This window comes from Mirounga leonina, unplaced genomic scaffold (genome assembly GCF_011800145.1).
Source record: "Mirounga leonina isolate KUSES-001 unplaced genomic scaffold, KU_Mleo_1.0 Mir_150, whole genome shotgun sequence".
Taxonomy (NCBI): domain Eukaryota; kingdom Metazoa; phylum Chordata; class Mammalia; order Carnivora; family Phocidae; genus Mirounga; species Mirounga leonina.
In genome coordinates, this window is record NW_023270374.1 from 16,111,274 (window position 1) to 16,127,038 (window position 15,765).

The 15,765-nt window shown below is 39.7% G+C and overlaps 1 protein-coding gene across 6 annotated transcripts in view; it reads right to left on the reverse strand.

The window, feature by feature from the left end:
• PLCB4 (phospholipase C beta 4) overlaps nt 1–15,765 on the reverse strand; it is a 410,588-nt gene that overhangs the window by 371,258 nt on the left and 23,565 nt on the right. For 4 of the 6 annotated variants that reach the window (XM_035005855.1, XM_035005853.1, XM_035005848.1 and 1 more), the window contains exon 2: nt 8,438–8,481. The exons of 1 other annotated variant lie outside the window; for it this stretch is intronic. The gene's annotated coding sequence lies outside the window, so the exon portion shown is untranslated. Of the gene's footprint in view, nt 1–8,437; nt 9,364–15,765 lie in introns of those variants that run through there. One more of the 6 variants, XM_035005849.1, reaches the window with a different exon arrangement.

The following is a 15,765-nucleotide window of genomic DNA, read 5'->3' on the forward strand; positions in this document are numbered from 1 at the left end:
GGTCTATGTCCCCTCCCCTTGAAAGTGGACTTTGTAACTGCTTGACTGATATAATCCAACAGAAGTTACCCTGGGCCAGTTCTCAAGCCCAAACCTTAAGAAACTGACAACTTTCTGGAGAACCCTCATGTACTATTTGTGGAAATGCAAACTGGTACAGCCACTCTGGAAAACAGTGTGGAGATTCCTCAAAAAGTTACAAATAGAACTACCCTATGACCCAGCAATTACACTAGTAGGTATTTACCCAAAAGACAGAAAAATACTAATTCCAAAGGGCACATGCACCCTGATGTTTATAGCAGCATTATCAACAATAGCCAAATTATGGAAACAGCCCAGATGTTCACCAACTGATGAATGGACACACCACACACCACACACACACACACACTGGAATATTACACACCACACACACACACACACACACACTGGAATATTATTCAGCCATAAAATAGAATGAATTCTTGCCATTTGCAACGACATGGATGGAGCTAGAGAGTATTATGCTAAGTGAAATAAGTCAGTCAGAGAAAGACAAATCCCATATGATTTCACTCACATATGGAATTTATAAGAAACAAAACAAATAAGCAAAGGGGGTAAAAAAGAGAGAGAGAGAGGCAAACCAAGAAAATGATTCTTAACTATAGAGAACAAACTGATGGTTACCAGAGGGGAGGTGGGTGAGGGGATGGGGGAAATAGGTGATAAGGGATTAAGGAGGGCACTTGTGATGTGTTGTGTGGAAGTGTTGAATCACTATATGGTACACCTGAAATTAATATTGCACTGTATGTTAACTAACTAGCACTTAAATAAAACATACCAAAAAAAAAGGAAAATGACACTTTTCACATCCTATCTCTTGGGACACTCACACTGGCAACTTAGCCACCATGTTATAAGGAAGCCCAAGTAGTCCATGGAAAGCCCACATGGAGATAATCTGAGGTTCCTGGTCCCTAGTTCCCAGCTAGCTCCACTTCCCAGGCATGTGAGTGAATCATGGCAAAAGTGGACCCCCAGCACCCAGCAAAATACCCCAGCAGATGCTGCAAGGAGCAGAGCAAGGCCCTCACTGCGGAATTCCGCCCTAACAGCAGATTCAAGGTTGCTGTTGTTTTAGGCACTTAGTTTTGGGTGATTGGTTGCATAGCAACAGTAACTAGGACAGAGACCAATTTAGAGGCTCTCACGACAGTTCAGATCAATACATGAAGAACAACTGGAAAAGTGACTGTGAGAAGGGGGTAAGCTCCAGATGCCAGTGCTACTTTGAAGACACAATCAATGGGACGATGGCAGCCTAAAATTAAAATTAAAATTTGGCCCCTGAGTTATTTTTCTGATTAAGAATTAGCTGGGTAGAAAGGGTTACTTACTAATATTTTAGAATTGCACAGTGTGGTGAATTAGAATATGTTAAAGCCAACAGTTAGCTCTTTCCTCTCCCTACCTACCCCCACCGTCTCCACTGGAAGAATATACTTTCCTGCCACATTGATATTAAGCTTGGCCATGCAGTTTGCTTTATCAATGGTACATGAGCTTGAAGTGATGGTGGGTCAACTCCCAAGTATGGGCCTTTAGAGACACTACAAGTTTCTGCATGGTCTTTACACTTCCACCACGACAGAAGAACATGGCCCGTGCAAATCTCAGGAGGGAGACTAGGGAGCAACCCTGAACCCAACCCACAGCTTGGAGCCAAGCCCAGGGGAGCCTAGCCTAGGTCATTCAAATCCCAGCCAACCTACAGGCACACAGGCAAAGAACACTTATTGTAATAAACAACATAATATAAATGATAAGTCACTGCAATAAGTAAATAAACAATTACTGCTTGTGGTATGCCACTGATGTCTTCTGAGAAGTCACTGTGTCTGCCAAATCCATTCACTAACATTTGAGAACACCCCACTATCTCTTCACAAATGTAAAAGATCATAATCCTAATTACCAATACTTAGGCATGCCTCTCCATTGGAAAGAGAAAGGTAGAGACACGTATTGATATTTCAAATGCTTCCATTTGGGTCATTAGATGATGTAGCTTTCTGAACATGAAACCAAAGAAGAATGTTTTTAATAAGTCATGCAATTTTTCTTCTCATCTTTGCTTTTTACTATAATGACACTCACTGGACGGGGATGTTTCTGGTACAAAATAGGTGACAAAACTGGAGATACTCTAAAGACAGGCTTTAGGGCTTTCCTACAGAGCAGGCGTTCTCAAAGTATGGTGCCTAGTGGCATTTCAGGGAGGCCAGGAGAGCCAAACTATTTTCATAATGATATTAAGACATGATTTGCCTTTTTTCACTCTCATTCCCTCACAAGTTGGAGATTTACAAAGGCTTTATCATGTTTGAAATCTCAGCTGACTGACTGCAGAAGCAAATAAGAGAATCCAGCTATCTTCTACGAAGCCAGAAATTAGAGATTTGCAAAAATATCAAATGGTGCCACTCTTCTTACCAAACTTATCTTGTTTTAGAAAAACATAGTCATTTTTCATTTTAAAACCGTTTTTTATGTTAACATAGAATGGGTTTATTACTTACTTGAAATGAATTAATACATAGATATTTTTAAGTGTCCCCATTTCCCTTCCTCATATGGCAGATATCTATGATATAAGCCACATAAAGTTAAAGCATTCAAGACCCTCTCAATTTTTAAGAGTATAAAGGGGTCTAAGACCAAGAATTTTGAGATACACTCCATATTATGGTACAGAGTATGCACTGCTGTGTTAAAAAGTACAGTGGGTGGAGGGCGCCTGGGTGGCTCAGTCGTTAAGCGTCTGCCTTCGGCTCAGGTCGTGATCCCAGGGTCCTGGGATCGAGCCCCACATCGGGCTCCCTGCTCCGCGGGGAAGCCTGCTTCTCCCCTCCTTCTCCCCCTGCTTGTGTTCCCTCTCTCGCTATGTCTCTCTCTGTCAAATAAATAAATAAAATCTTTAAAAAAAAAAAAGTACAGTGGGTGGGGAAGCACACTTTAAGAAGAGTAGAAGCAATACAGCTGAGTTTGTGGGGTTCCTACAAGAACAGTCTTAGACTTAAATATTATCACCTTCATAATTGAGGTAGAAATGACAGCCACGTGGCTCTTTTGTGCAAACTTTTTACTTTATTCATCACAACCTTGCCGAATAATGCCTTTAAACAGTAAAGAATATAGCGAATATAGCAGGAGAGATTAAATCATCTGTCACAGGTTACAGAGTGCTGAGACTAAAAATGTCTTTTATTTTGTTCAAGCTATGACATACCACTTCTAAGATGCTCTGACTTTTTTTGTTTTGTTTTGTTTTTTTGTTTTTATTTGTGAGAGAGAGAATGAGAGACAGAGAGCATGAGAGGGAGGAGGGTCAGAGGGAGAAGCAGACTCCCTGCCGAGCAGGCAGCCCGATGCGGGACTCGATCCAGGGACTCCAGGATCATGACCTGAGCCGAAGGCAGTCGCTTAACCAACTGAGCCACCCAGGCGCCCACTCTGACGTTATTGAGAGAAAAAAAAAAAGGCCCCATGTACTAAGTCAACAAAATGAACTGTTAACGTAAGTAGTTATTTGTGTTTATTAAGCACTTTTCCCCCAAAGGACTCAAAACATTTCAAATATATTAGCATGAATAAAACCTCTATTAATAACCTCACAAGTACACAGTTGCTATTTCCACATTTTAGAAGAGGAAAATATTATTAGCTAATACACAGTAAACTACAAAGCAGAAACATTAAGCCCCTTATACCTCATCTCTGACAACCAATCATTCACACATGATGCCAAACATAAAATGGATAATCTCTTGAACCACCATATTTGAGACTTTTGAATGAACATCACATGCTTTCTTCTGCTGTTTTAATCTAAGATAATTTCATAGCATCCTTTCCACCTTCACTGTCTTCCTCTACAACCTACATGAAACCCTTCAGCCTGGAAAATGCTTTCTAATAAGACTGTCAAAGATTTTCCACACATTTATGAACCTAAACTTAGTCACTGAACTTGGACACTCATGCACCACAAACTTCACGGCTAAGAAGTCACTCAAAATGCTGCATCTACATTTTACAAAACTGGCAAACTGTTTCTCCAAGGAGGCATCAAGCTCCCCTCTAGCTCTGAGGTCTATCTGAGGTCCTACCTGAGGATGAGGCAATATAGGAAAATATGTGCCTAGCTTCTTCCACAGCCTCACTGTGACTACACATAGAACCCATGCTAACAGTGGTAGCAGTAGCTTCCCCAGATAAAGGGTAACTAAAAACGGAATTGTCAGGTAATAACTGATGAGATTTATGTGCTGAATGAGGGTGCACTATGAGTAATATCAGCTTTTGTAACAAACAGATCCAAAAATGCATAAAGGCTCAACACAACAAAAGTTTAATTTTCTCTCTCCCTCTTTCTCTCTCCCTCTCTCTCCGTCATGTTCATGTAATTTATGCTCCCCCCTTCTATTGCATAGAGTTATTACTGAGAAAGACTGTAAATATTGTCATTGATTTCTATTCAAGAGACACCTGGCTGGCTCAGTTGGAAGAGCACGCAACTCTTGATCTCGGGGTCCTGAGTTCGAGCCCCACACTGGATATACAGATAACTTAAATAAATAAAAACTTACAAAAAAAAAAAAAAAGATGTTCTTTGAAGAATATGTGGGTCTTCCTGGTTGGGGAAGAGCCCTCTTTCAGGTGGCCATATAGACCCAGTTTTTTCAATCCTGTCTCCCCAACATCCACTATGGTTCATGGTCATCTAGATCCAAGCAGAGGAAGAAGGAAGACAGAGCATGGGGTTTCTTAGAAGCCTTGCCCAGGATGACAGAGATGGTCTCACAGAATGCTGTGTGCATGAAAGTGGGGAAGCAGCACCCAGAAGAATAGACTACATGCTCCAGCACAATGTACAACAACGTGCCACAGCCTTCTTATTCCGGAAAACAAGTAAAACAGGCCAATCGACCCAGGGGGCAAGAAGCAAAACTGTTATGATTGTTCACAGGCAATGGTTTCAAGTAGGTTCTCAGGAAGAAACAGAATTATAAACACCAATCTCTACCAAAAAAGAAAAAAAGAAAAAGAAAAAGAGTTGTCCCTTTACTAATCCAAAGGAGGGTGTCCATAATTCTTAAATATGCAGCCTTCTACTTACCAGTAATGAAAGTGTTTCTTTCCATAAAAGAGTATCGAATATCTTACTTGTGTTATGGCCAATTTAAGGAATCGCTGATTTCTCGTTCTCTTGATTTTCTTTTGTTATGCTGTTGTTATGATTCCATGTAGAGGAGGATGTCAGTTGGAAAAGGTGAAGCTACTCTCGGCTACTTACATACGCAAAAAAGCTGTTTTCCTTAGTATTTCTCTTTTGTTCACCACAGCCGAACTACATACCACCAAAGCCACAGGTCCCGGTCACTCTGGCTGGCTCTGTCCACAGCCACCAAAGCCGCTGCTTGTACCAGTAACGGGCGGGATTCTAAAGCACCGTCTGCCCCTCTGAGTTATCACTCCCAAGGCACAGTGCCACGCTTGCCAGACCTTAAGTGCTCCTGATAGCTGGCACAAGTCAGGAAAAACACAAATGTGGGCGTTTCTCTTTGGGAAATGAAGAGGAACAGGGCACTCTCAACCCACCCGCCTTCATACAATGATGGATTCCCCCAAATTTAGGAAAAGGATTCAGATGGCAGGCAGCCCAAATGGTGACAAAGGTCTACCGAAGACATAATAAAACATTAACAAATCAAATGCCACCGGTCACGGGATGGGGGCTGTCATGAGAGAGAGAACTGGAAGATTATGGGGAAAACAATTTTCGTTTCCACTCATGCATAAGGGAACTCGTGTCCATAAAGTTTCCACGATTCTATGAGGCAAACCAGGCTCTGTCTTCTCCATCCAATGCCAGGACCTCAGGGGCAAAGCTACTAAAAGTATAGACAATCGTATCCAGCAGAGTCTAAAAAACTTTCTGTGATCATGGAAATGTTCTATCTATGTGCTGTCCAGGATATAGCCTCTTGCCACATGTGGCCATTAAGCACCTAAACCATGGCTACTGTGAATGATGAACTCAATTTTTAATTTTCTCAATTAAAATTTACATTTAAATAGCAACATGTGGCTTCTGGCTATGGCATGGAAAGTGCAAGACTAGCCTTTCTGGTGGTGTCTAAACAATCCATTGCCTCAAATAACCTGATCTAATATTAAAAAAAAAAAAAGTGGGTATTTCTTTCCCATAACTATTGAAGAACATTTGTGGTTAGATCAAAGTGGGTATTTCTTTCCCATAACTATTGAAGAACATTTGTGGTTAGATCCTGGGCTCAATCCTAACCTAATTTAGATGCCTTCACTATGTTCTAAAACAACAGTTCTCGATGTCTCTGATTATGGTGACCCATTTTAATGTCAAAACATGTTATTAACCACGTATAGTAGTGGCTCTTGAACTCCTATTAAGAAAATCCATTATAGTAAAAAGCTTCTCTTAAGTAATACTTTATATTCATGCATATTTCCTCAAAACAGTAGCAGCTATATAGAGTTGTCAAATATCCATAAACAGGGGAGACAGTATAGATTTAATATGTGAGCAATCCTTGATATTGCCATGGATTCCAGCACATCTTACAATATCCCCCAGCCTCCTGGGCTCTATGAACCACACAGGTTAGGAGCCCTCTTCTAAAGATGCATCATCCTAAGTAGCCAGCAGATCTGTGATGATATATTACACAAATGAGGGTCTTGGTTCACAAGAGGGGATTTGGATTGGTATTGGAGAAAGAAAAAGCAACTCTCCCAACGCTTGGAAGTCAAATTTTTTCAATGTATATCTGGTAGCAGATGTATAATATAGATTATTTATGCTGTAGTTAAGCCCAATTATCATGCTAACTTCAAAGAAGATCAAGGTCCAACAATCTGGATTTCCTAAAAGTGTACTGTTACAACTCAACAGGTAGATGATGTTCATCAGCTCTCTTCCTATCATCACTTTGTCAGAAAGTACACTCACTCCCTGTGATTAACTTGTTTCTCTCTGTCAACTTGAAAGCCAAAATCTGAAGAAATAATGTGAGGGAAAAAATTAAAGCAAGTGTTTACTGAGCGGTTCCCAGGCTGGAGCTGGCCATGTTCTGGACAAGTTCATTTTAAGCTGGAGGTGAAAATTCACTTTTGTGAAATGGATGGAAGGATGAAGAAAGACCCCATCAATATTAAAAATCTTGATTTTAGGGGCACCTGGGTGGCTCAGTCAGTTAAGCGTCTGCCTTCAGCTCAGGTCATGATCTCAGGGTCCTGGGATCAAGTCCCACATCGGGCTCCCTGCTCAACAGGGAGTCTGTTCTCCCTCTCCGTCTACCCCTTCCCCCTGCTCGTGTGGGCTCTGTCTCTCTCTCAAATAAATAAAATCTTGATTATAAAATGGGGAAAATGTTTCTACACCATAACCTCTCTGCCCAGAAATGACTGAACAGCTAAAATCTTATAATTTGGGAGGAAACTAAAGGGAAAACAGAATGGCAATGTCAGGTTTGACCTCTGTGATCTTGAAACATCCTAAAATCTCTGAGGAGATCCTATGTTTTGGGGTGACAGTCCCATCAGGCCCCACCATAACACTCATGTGTCCAAGGACCTCTTGGGACCCACCGCTCTCCTCAGAATCAAAGTCCCCGAGCACACCTTTTAGAACAGGAGGGCCGGCTGATGTTGGTCCACATTAGAGAGTAAAAGGTATTGGATGAAAACAACAGCAACCACTAGGCTCAGAGCTCAGTCCATGAAATCTAGAAACCTCTCAGAGACTCTACAGATCACAGGAGGCTCCATAAACCTAAGAATGCCCACAACTTGGTTACAGCTGCAAAGTATCAAGATGTATAATGTAAATTATTTATGCTGCAGTTAAGCCCAATTATCATTCTAGCTTCAAAGAAGAGCAAGGTCTAACAAAGTATCATGCAAACCACAGTCCACGCTCTGAAAAAGAAATCTCATAGAAAAAAACATGAGATAGCACAACTTGAGCCATAGACCATTTTATTCTTCTAAGCTCCCTGGGCTTTCTAGAACGAAGTCACCCACTGAAAAAAGAGGAATATATTTCGCCAAGATAGGCGGAAATTAATCTCTTTCAATTTTTAAAATGAGAGACATTCACTTATTACACTTCACATGCACTGACTGTTATAGACATCAACAATTCGCTCAAAATAGATATGCTTTAAAAAGACTGGGAAATTCAGTATTGAATTTAGGAAGCTGAATCTGAGGTTTTAATTCAATGCACAATGGCATGCATTAGCAGCATAAAAATTGCTTCTTGATTAAGTAGTCTCGGGTTGTAATTTACTCAAGATAAAATTTTTTAAAACATCACAAATTAATTTTTAAAAGCACATACACCTACCTTTTTAAGGAAGATCACGTTTCAGGATTCCGTAATGTCTTTTCCTATAGGCGTGGAAAAGAAGAAAGATTATCCAACTAATAACAGAAAGTAGCGAAGGTGAGCTTTGAAGACCATAGCGCTGCTCTCATTTTCTCATGGTATGGTTTCATTTATAATATTAAACAAATAGAAATTTCTGAAGTTAGACTTAAAATATTTCTTTGTTTCCATCTCAGTAAAGATTTTGATTCCAATGATTTGATTTATAAGGAGCAAATGAACAAAATCAAATGGAAACAGATCAAAATAAACAGGAATTTTTCAAAATTAGAACTGAAGCATTTACTTATCCCAATGACATATACTCAATACTTTTATTCCATGAAGTAAATGAATAAAATTCTACTCCTGTTTCTATTTTTCCAGGGAGGAAATGAGGTGAAGAAGTTGTAAGAGCCTGTGTAGGTAACAGAAGGTAACAAAACTATAAGGAGCTGTTACCTCCTATTGTGTATTTTTTAATTGTCCTAGCTAATAAGCCATATTTACGGGCTCGATTTTTCTTGGCTAAGACTTCTGGATCAAGAAAAATATATAAAGGAAAATGAATCAAAATAAGATCTCTCTGATCTTATTTCACATTTATTATTTTCAATAAATACTTGATATCGAAATCTGCTAGTCCCTAATAAATACTAAATATGACTTTTCCTTTCAAAATTACTTGTTGGCATACATTAAATTATTCTAATATTTTAACTTTATATACTCAAGCCCAAATAAGGAAGTAAATGGTTTATAGTTTAATGTAAGTTAATCATCGACTCCTATAAACTGTTTCTACCAAATCTAATTAAAACAGCCCATGGAATACTGTCCACGGACTGTAATTGTGGGGGCGCCTGGGTGGCTCAGTCGTTAAGTGTCTTCCTTTGGCTCAGGTCATGATCCCAGGGTTCTGGGATCGAGCTCTGCATCGGGCTCCCTGCTCAACAGGAAGCCTGCTTCTCCTTCTCCCACTCCCCATGCTTGTGTTCCCTCTCTCGCTCTCTCTCTCTCTGAGTCAAATAAATAAATAAAATCTTAAAAAAAAAGAAAAAAAGACTGTAATCGTGACTCTGACCCTGATATGTTAGATTCCATGTATAAAGTAATTTAACTTCCAGCAGGGATAATGATGTGTAGATTGAAAAACAAGGACCACAATTTCTAACTCGAAAGAGCTCCAAGAATTTGAAATTACTACCAATGCATTAATTCATGGAGATCCCACTCCGGAATAAATGGAATCTCACACATACACACACACACACACACACACACACACAGATCAGATGGGGACTCCCTAGATTAGCTTGTGCTTCCTTCAGCTGCCACCTTCTTTTCTGACAATAAAATCCATCTTTAACCCTAAAGTAAATGTAAAGGAAGAAATTCTCCCAGCACCTTACTGAAAGGCATGTGAATCCTGCAACCCCAGCCACACCTGCACAGCCCCTTCCTGAGTACAAGCATCTTGGTCACACTTAGCTCCAGAACTTCTCTCCTTCAAAGCAACACCAATTCCCTGCATGGACTCCCCAAAGTCAGCCAGCATCAGGGGCCTTGTCTCTCCTGCTTCTCTCCACTTCAGAGCCAGCATGCATGACTTTGGCTCTCTCACAGCCAACACCCTACAGTTAGGGTAACAGCGGTCCATTCTATTTTCTGAAATTACAGGTGCCGGTAAATTCGGCTAACGGCAATGACCAAAAAGCCAAGACAAACTGATGGCTGATTCAGAAACACAGTTCAACATGCACACGCTGAGCCAAATCATAATCAATGGCCCACTAACAACAGGTATGCAGCTCTTCATAGATCTTCAGTTTATAACGGGCCATCCAGAAATAAGAAGATATCTAGAATTTGCTTTGAAACAATCCAGTCAGGGTTGTGGACAAGGAGAGGTAACAGATGGAACAAGTGTCCGTGAATTTGTTGTAGCTTAATGAAGGATGCATGAAAGGTCATTATAGTGTCTGCTCTACTTTTTGGTTATATTTAAATTTTTCCATAACAAAAACTTAAAAGATGGTCATCCAATGAAAGTTTTGTGTGAAAAAGAGAGAGAGAAAAACGCACAGATCATAAATATCACAACCTTCCTGTTTTCCAAACACCCTTCAACACAAAGGAGAAATAACTAGGAAATAAGCAAAAAATTTTAAAATTAAACATCACACTAGAAAAAATGCACAGCCTACAGTTATGGTTTTATAAAGGAAGTGATAATGGCCTTGAAGCTCTTTTCAATATTTCAATTGCCGAATAACAATACCTACCTTTCTCGTTTTTTTTTATTATTCCAAATATGTCTGCTTTAAATTAAGTGATAGAAACACAGAAACACTGCTTTTCTCATGACTGTCAGATATTGTTGGTCATTAAATATGCCTTTGATTCCTAAAAGTAGGGAAATGGATGACTTATAATTAATATCAATGTGATCTATTCCCTGAACTAAAATCTTTCTAAGTAAGAGATCCAAGAGGGGATCATTAAAAGGGCGGGTGGAGCACCTGGGTGTCTTGGTTGGTTAAGCATCCCACTCTTGGTTCAGCTCAGGTCGTGGTCTCAGGGTTGTGAGACTGAACCCCACATGGAGCACTCAGCGCAAAGTCTTCTTGAGTTTCTCTCTCTCCCACTACCTCTGCTCCTCCCCCCTGCACTCGCTCTCTCTAAAAATAAATAAATAAATATTTAAAAAGAGAGAGAGACTTTATTGGTGCAAACTTTGGGATCACAGATATAAACTATCAGATCTGCAACCCACTTACGTAGCAGAGTGATCTGTCACTGGGGGACAGCCAAAAGATGGGCACTCTCTAGATAATACCACTAATTTGGCTAGAATTTGAAAGAGACTGGGAGGGGTCATATGAGGCTAGTGCCCAGCTTTCACAATAAGCAGGGAAAGTCACATACCAAGTAAAATCATCCTCACAGCCTCAGAATTTGATTTACTGACCCTGCCAGACACCACTATTGGAAATCTGACACTGGAGATAAATTAAAAAGCGGGATTTATGTCATGGTTTGGGGAAAGAGCATGTGTAAAGCTTTGCCAAGACTTCTTCAAAGATAAACCAGGGGCAAGAACCAACCTTGGTTCCCTCTAAACAGAACAGCACAAGACCAACATTAAATCCTAACATGAGATTTGATCTTTTTTTTTAAAGTAGCTGATGGTTTTCTATTTTCTTTTTCAAGTTTTCCTGGCCTAAAACAATGTTTCCTTTCCAATAAAGAAACAATGCCAAATTCTGAAAAGGAAATTTGTCTGACTTAATGGATAAGCATATAAAAGCTGGAAAAGGGAGTATTATGGGAAAACCAGAACAACTCAGACTTACAAGGCAGCTTTCCAAATATATTGGCAAAAGGATCAAGGGTTAGAGAAGGGGAGTATGTGGGTAATAATTATGAACGAGTTGCATGATGGAGGTCAGCTAAACAAAATTCACTTGTTTTCAATTTGAAAATCACAGTTCCAGGGGCACCTGGGTGGCTCAGTTGGTTAAGCAACTGCCTTCGGCTCAGGTCATGATCCCAGAGTCCTGGAATCAAGCCCCACATCGGGCTCCTTGCTCAGCGGGGAGCCTGCCTCTCCCTCTCCCTCTGCCTGCTGCTCTCCCTGCTTGTACTCTCTATCTCTCTGTCAAATAAATAAAAATAAAATCTTAAAAAATAAAAAAAAATTTTGAAAATCACAGTTCCAGTGGTTTACTACATAAGCTAAAAGAAACTGCCATTAGCTTACATCCATACTTAGATATTTTTCATATTTTATTAAATTAGGAATGACATTTAATTGTGCATTTAATAAATATTTGTCAAATAAATGCATTAACGAGGTGGCAATTAATGCTCACCAAATCATGACTTAAGGTCATTAGAAATGACTAAAATAAAATAAAATAAAATAAAATCCTCAGATAGAGGAGTCATGGCTGTTTGTCTAACCAACACACATAACCTTGATTTGCTTGTAGGTGGCAATAAGCCAGGCTAAAATGGTTTGTTCCCCAGACTCCCTTGCAGCTAGGGGTAAGCCATGGGATGCAGGTCAGACCAATGAGATACAAGAGGACGGGCTCTGAGAAAGTGTGTTCTCATTATATGAACACAGTCCCTTCGCTCTTTCTTGGGAAAAGCTACTGGGAGGTGTAGAGCCATCTCACAACCATGAGAACAAAAGGCAGACTTTAAAAAGAGTAGAAAGAAAGAAAGAACCTGGTTCTCTGGTGGCATTACTGAGATGCTACATACCACACACCCCCCGCCCCAAAATTGCTTAGGTTCATGTTAGGAGTGACAAACCTCTGCTCGTTCAAGTTCCTGTTTTCCATAATTCACAACCAAAAACATTCTAACACCAGATCTGATTTACCTCCCAACACGGCTGTGTTCTTAAAGCTGCTCCTATTTCCACTGACTGATGTTCCACATAACTATCCGATAACACAGTCACATAACTCTCGCTGACTCATCAACAGTTTCCACTCATCATGAGCATGCCTCCCACTAAAAGGCCAACGAGCTTGAGGGTGAGCAGTCATGAGGAAAGCCATCAGCAAACAACAGGCCATGTCATTCTACCAAGCCACACGGTGCCCTCCTATGGACCACCACACTCCCATATTAGGAATACAAAAGACAATGCTGCCAAAAAGAGAGCAATCTATTCCACTGATTGAGAAATGGAAAATCTTCCACCTTAAGACTAACTTCAAAATCTGCATGTCTCAACAAAGAAAAGGAAATATTTGTAAGTATGGCTAAATTCAATGCCAGAAATGAAACATCTCTAAAAAACCGAAAACAAGAATAGGAGGATACATCTTGAGGGCTTAAGGGCTGTCCCATGTCCTGGTCCAAATGACCCTACTCTGTGCTTCCACAGGGCCTTCGCAATGCACCTTCTGTGGAATTTAAAATTCTAGTCATTTCTCCCTTAGATATTGATCTCTCCTGATAAAACATAAATTCCTAGAGCTGAGGAAAGCTGACCTGTAACAAGTACTGAAAAATGATGAATGAATGAATGAATGAATGAGCAAAACAACATACAGATCACTTTTCCAAGTTTATGAAAAGTATGCAATCCTTATTAAAAAAAATCTGTACGCATCATTTCTACAAATACAATGAGTTGTATGTACTGTTCAACTGACCCAACATGACATATTTGTCAAATGTTTAGAGAAATGTCAAATTTCTAGAGAAATTGTCAATGGCCTACATTTAAGAAGTAGCTCTTATAAGCCAGGCGATGTGTTAGGCACTTTGCATGCAGGATTTCATAATCTTCACAGACACACACACACACACACACACACACAGTTAGTTACTTCCCTTTTAGATGGGGACAAATTCAGAGAGACCTAAGGAGCTCACGTAAGGTCACGTATCTAATAAAAGGCACAGTTGGTATTCAAAACCCAAAAAGGTCAGCTCTTGCTTTTCTACTAGACCATGCTGCTTCTTCTCTTTGGTATTTACTAAAATATTGTTTATAACTTGTACACATTAGTGGAGGTAACAGTCACAAGAACCTTTCATTTATGGCCTCGAAAACAATCCGCAGAGTGAGGGTTCACTGTAACCTCAAGCACAATTACTTCTTGTCCATGTCAGAAATCAGACGGGGTCTGGCATGACACAGATAGTGACCTTCTCTAGCTCATCTTAGAGCTGTAAGGAGTAACAGAATGTCTACATACCTACAGCATATTAAAAGCAAGCCACTATGTACTTATATGACCTAGAAATGATGCAAAATAAACCCATGAGTCTATGGCTCCAGTTTCAGAAATCAATAGCTCTGCACCCACCCCACGTAGGGTACACACATGCACCATACTTTCCATGCCCCGTTTACGGATCGCGCCGCCCCAAGAGCTTAGAGACTGGTTGGCAGGTGGGCTTACAAATAAAACCTACTGTTTCTATGCATACAACATATCAGATCCACTGAAGCAGTTAAAATAATAGACTCAGTTGAACCAAAAGGGGAAAAAACTCTACTGCAGAAAGAATTTAAAAAAAAAAAAAGGGTGCCTTTTGTGATAGCCTCCTAACACTTCATTGAATAAATAATTCCCCCTTGAAGTTGATGAAAATTTACTGAAAATATTTATCCAGTAAACATCTTAATGAAATAAACTGTTATGACTCCAATTTAACAATTTCATAAATTCTGATGGAGAAGAAATAGACTCACCACCCCCGAAACATTTGGCAATTATTTTTACACAATATGTGCAGTCTATGATGTATGTGCCTGATGGAAAAGTGAACCGCAGTGTATTAGCCTAAACATGAGCTTCTTTGTTCTGCCATTTCAGCTTAACATTTCCACTGATTTTTAAACAATATGGAGTATTTTGCAAGTCATGATTTCTATCAGGACAGCTAGCCAATACCCATTTAAAAAAAAAAACTTGAACTGAGATAGTTATTATGTGATAAAGCACCTTTCCATTTCTTCCTCCCCCTTGCTATAACTATAGATTAGTTATTTATATTTTAAATTTTTTCCATATAGAGATCTTTGGGGAAAAAATCATGACTTAGTATAAAGACCCTAAATCTTTTTCCAAATAATGGCTGAACTGTCTTTAAGAAGATAAACATACTCTTTTTTTTTTTAAGCTACCCCCTTTTAATTCTTTCCCGATACAGAACAACAACAAAAAAACAGTATTCTCAATTAAATAACTCCATAGCACTCACAGTTTTTCTTCTGTAAAGTTATTTTTTAAAGTATTCACTCATCATCAAAGGCTAATGATTTTAAAGACAAGCTTCACAATGAAAGAAACAGGATAATGAAGTACGCTTACAAAGACAGTGTCTGGTAATAATTAAAGTAGAACTCTGTACACAACTTCTTTTAAATATCTGTCTAAAACTCCAAGCTTTCTATCAAATTAGGATTCCTTCATGAATGTTTATCTTTTTTTTTTTTTTTAAAGATTTTATTTATTTATTTGACAGAGAGAGACACAGCGAGAGAGGGAACACAAGCAGGGGGAGTGGGAGAGGGAGAAGCAGGCTTCCTGCGGAGCAGGGAGCCCGATCCCAGGACCCTGGGATCATGACCTGAGCCGAAGGCAGTCGCTTAACCAACTGAGCCACCCAGGCGCCCATGAATGTTTATCTTATTTAAAGTATACCCCCCAAAAATAGGCCAAAAGCATTTATATTCCCCCTTGCATTTGACCCCACAATCAGACAGATACTGCCCCATTTACAAAATGAAATATTGAGGTCCACCTTAGATTAACTGCCATAAGCAGTTC